Below are 4,593 nucleotides of genomic sequence, written 5' to 3' on the forward strand. Positions count from 1 at the left end.
ATTATAATGTAAGATCCTTAAGGGCCAGAATTGTTTACTTTTTGCCCAGCATATAAAAAGAGCATAATAAATGCTTATTGACATTGCCTAATCTGTAGAAGTAATAGTTTTCAGATTGTTCATTTTCTGAAGATGTGGAATTAATTCCCAGCTCTCCCATTTATTGGCTGTCTAGCTTTGGATAAGTCACTGAGGCCCACCTCTGAGCCTCAGTTTCCCCTTTGTAAGATGCTGGTCAGATTCTATGATCTTTTACCTGAATCCCATCCTCTACCCCAACTCTGAACCACACAAAAGATCAAGACCAAGGCTCGACGTGTGTTTAATTACATTTAAGTCTGTTGTCGGATTTATTCTTCATGTTATCTAATTTCTATTAAGCTCCAGTTGTTAGCATTTCAGCACCCCCCCACACCCCTCACTCTCCCCCAGCTTTCTATTTCCTCATTTAGGTATATTGTCAGGTGCTTATGGAGATGGAGCTGTGATACTGGAGAGAGATGCACTCACTTAGAAACTTTGTTCAATGTTTGAATGTTAAATGTGCCATTTTATTATCATTAGGATCGTTCCCATTTAGTGAAACCGCGTGAGCTCGGAGCTGGACGTACCTTGTGCTAATTGCTTTGGAAGAGAGGAAGGTCTTATCCACCCCAACTAAGATGGAAGGAATGTGGGAAAGGTGTTGTAAATGAGAAGGCCATAGCTATTATATATATAGGCTAGATATAGATATATATGTAAATATATTATATATTATATAGAAAGCTAGATACCCCCAGATACAGACCCTCTAGGAGTTTCTTAGTGGGGCAGCTAGGTGGTGCAGTGGAGAGAGTGCTGAATCTGGAGTCAAGAAGACCTGAATTCAAATCCAGTTTCACACACTAGCTGTGTAACCCTGGGTAAATCAAGTCATTTTACTCAGTTTCCTCATCTGTAAAATGAAGGACATGAAAAACAATTGCAGTATTTTTGCCAAGAAAACCCCAACTGAAGTCACTAAAAGTCAAACATGACTGAAACGATTGTTCAGCAACAAGGATTCTCTAGTTAGGGCCAATTAGAGAGAGAAGTCAGGATACACTAAGGAGAGAACAGGAGTGATAGGAATCACTGTGGAAAGGGCATCATACAGTCAGGATCACAGATATGGAGTTGGAAGAGGCCTAGAGGATTTCTAGTGCAAACCCATTCATTTTACAAATGAGGAAACTGAGACCCAGAGAGGTCATATACCACCCAGTAAAGGGAAAGAGATGAGATCTGGACCCAGGAGCTCTGACTTTGAGTCCAGAGCTCTCTCCATCAGACCATGCAGCTCAATGATCAATGGTTCATTAAATGAGATAACATATATAAAGTCCATTGCAAATCTTAACGTGCTAGCAAGGTAATAGATTTAGAGCTGGGAAGGGCCTTAGGGGACAACTAGTCCCCTTAATTTTACTGAGGAGGAAACCAAATCTTAGAGAAGTGATATAATGTGCCTCATGGCACATGGGCAATGAGTGCTAAAGGTAGCTTCTGAGCATAGGTCCTCCAGCTTCTAATTCAGTGCACTCTGTGATACTATGACAAGGAAACTAGTTTCTGAAATTGAGCCAATGGGGAACAAAAAGGAGAGGGAGTTTATTTTATTGTTCTTGGGTCTACAACTTGAATTCCCAGAGCCTAAGAAAGATTGTAAGCTGGTACTGATTTTCTCAGTGGGTCAAAATGCAGCCTGTCCTGCCCATAATAATGAGTTTCTTTCCCCTTCATCAGCTTAGCTGGTTACCACCCTCCTCCCCCAGCCAGCTGCAGTTCTCCTTCCATAATACTTAAAGGTTTTTCAAAGCACTTTTCATACATTATCTCATTCAAACCTCACAGCAATGCTGTGAGGTAGGTACAACAGGAATTCTGATCCCCCATTTTACAGATGGGGGCTTTTCAAATTTACAGGTCAAGGGTAACTTGGCCATGGTCATATAAATTCTTAACTTCCAGTATTTGAGATTTGGAGCAAACACTTCCTGAACAAAGACCAGAAGTATTCACCCTCCCCCATTATATTGTGAGCTCCTTGAGGGCAGAAACTGCCTTTTCTTTCTTTTTGTGTCCCCATCTTAGTATAGCGTAGGTGCTTAATAAATGTTGACCCCCAGCTGAGCACATTATAAGTGCTTAATAGATATTTATGGACTGACCCCCTGGTTTGACTCATTATAAATGCCTAATAAATGTTTATTGAGTCACTGACTCTGCCTTGATGCCATCCAACTGTGAAGTCACTTCTTTGTATTAATTTCACTTAGTCACAGAATCACTGAGTTGGAAAGAACCTTAGTCATCATTAACTCCAACTCCTACCAAAAAGAATCTCCTAAATGGTCATTTAATTTCTGCTTGAAGATCTCCAAAGAAGGGGAACCCTCTGCCTCCCAAGATAGCCCCTCCTACTTTTGGGCACCTCTGATTGTGGGAAATTTTCCCAGACATTAATACTAAGTTTACCTCTTGGCAACTTCTATTCATTGTTTCAAGTTTTAGATTTGTTTCTCACACGATTGACTTTCAAATAACTTGAAGATAGCTAGTATCTTCTCTAGGGAAAACATCCTCCACTTTTAGGTTCATAGGTTAAACACCTGTAAGGGAACATAAGGATAATTTCATTCAAGTCTCTCATTTTGTGGTTGGGTAAACTGAGGTTAAATAATTTGCTTAAAGTCACATAGGTGATACAATTGGGATTTAAACATTGACTCTGACTCCAAATTCAATGATCTTTCCAGCAAATATGCCTTTTCAATCTATCCAGATAATCCATAATGCCATGGACTACAGTCCCTTTCTCAAGTCCTCACTTCTAGGATCATAAACATTTCTCTAGGGCTGTTCCATGCCTATTTCTGCCAGTAGCTGTAAAAGTCTGTTCTCATCCAATATGGTGATGAAGTCTTAAGGGAGGCATTGAAGTCTGATGCCTTCCCCACTGGGGAGCCTTTTTTGGTTCACTCTCATTTTTCTAGGGGTTCCGAGCCAGATTTCTTTGTATTCACCAGGGCATATGGAGGAAAGGAAAGAATGAACTGGTCAGAGGTGGGAAGGAGAACAAGAGGAGGTCTGGCTACATAGGAAGCCAGTATCTCTCTTCCCTCTCCATCAACTTAGCTGGGTGCCATCCTCCTCCCCCAGCCAGCTGCAGCTCCTTACTCACTGTATTACTCAACTCTTCGGTGTCAGCTATGGGAGGAGACCAGCGACTAGAAGAACTTAGGGGAGGACAAGAGGTGGAAATATACCAAAGATTTTCCCTTGGTGAAGGGAAAGGGAAGGGGGTTGGGGGAAGATATTTCCTACATAGACAGTGCCAGGAAATACTGATGCCCTTTAAGAATGGGGAATTACAGATAGCGGAAAGTGGGCAGAATATAGATTCAGAATAATAATAGTGAGCATTTATTCAGCACTTTAAAGGTTTTCAAAGCATTTTACATATGTTACCTATTTAATTCTCACAACAACTCTGAAAGATAGGTGCTATTATTATTCCCATTTTATAGATGAGAAAACTGAAGCACAAAAAAGGTTTAAAAGTGACTAGTTCCAGTAAAAAGAACCTGAATGCAAAGAGGAATATCATGGAATCATGTTAAAGGCTCGTTCCAATCCCTGCTTTGTGACCTGAACTCTATATAGCAATATTTTTCCCAGTGAACAATTTTCTCTGTATCCAGACTTGTTAAAAAAATATGTCTTATTCTGCATCTTGAGTCCATTCCTTCCCTGTCAAGAGGTAGCAGATTTTACCATCTGTCTACTGTCACGAGTGTCCACTGCATTGATTAGCACTCTTTAAGTCTTTCAAACTTTTTTTTGTTTTTGCAATGTTGGTGTATAAATTATTCTTCTACTTATGCAAAAAAAAATAAAAGTGACAAATTTAGTGTTAGAGAGCTAGTGAGTATCTGAGGCAAGATTCAAACTCAGTTCTTCCTGATTCCGAGTCCCAGCACTCTACTCACTGTGTCACCTCGGTGACTCTTAAGACATGGATTAGAATCCTGCCTCTTCCACTTCCTGGTTTTGAGATCATTATTATTATTTTTTTAAAGGCAAACCATTTAACCTCTTGGGGATTCATATCCTTAAATGGAAAATGATGGTTTTAGGCTAGATGGTCTCTAAGGTCTTTTCCAATTCTACATCTATATAGTCTTATGATCCTATGAGAATGAGTCTGGGCTCATGCCAGCTTGCCTGAAAGCAGCAGGAGTGTCTCAGATTGATGGATGGAAGTGGGGGGAAAACAAACTATATCATTACTGATGACCTCAAGGACCAAATAGCCTAGACTTGGGGATACCAAAAATCTTAAAATCGGTTCAATTCAATCATCATTTTAAAAGTCCTTAATTATGGACTAGGCACTATGCTGGGCCCTGGGAATAAGTGCAGCCGCTGTCCTCAGGGAGTTTACATTTGACTGGAACTCATTCTTAGGGAAGGAAGAAAATCCATGATGAGGAAAGAGTGAGATAGTAAGTTGAGAATAGATGAGAATTTCATAAATTTAGAGTTAGAAGATACCTTAGGGATCACTTA

Source organism: Sminthopsis crassicaudata, chromosome 4, assembly GCF_048593235.1.
Source record: "Sminthopsis crassicaudata isolate SCR6 chromosome 4, ASM4859323v1, whole genome shotgun sequence".
Lineage (NCBI taxonomy): Eukaryota > Metazoa > Chordata > Mammalia > Dasyuromorphia > Dasyuridae > Sminthopsis > Sminthopsis crassicaudata.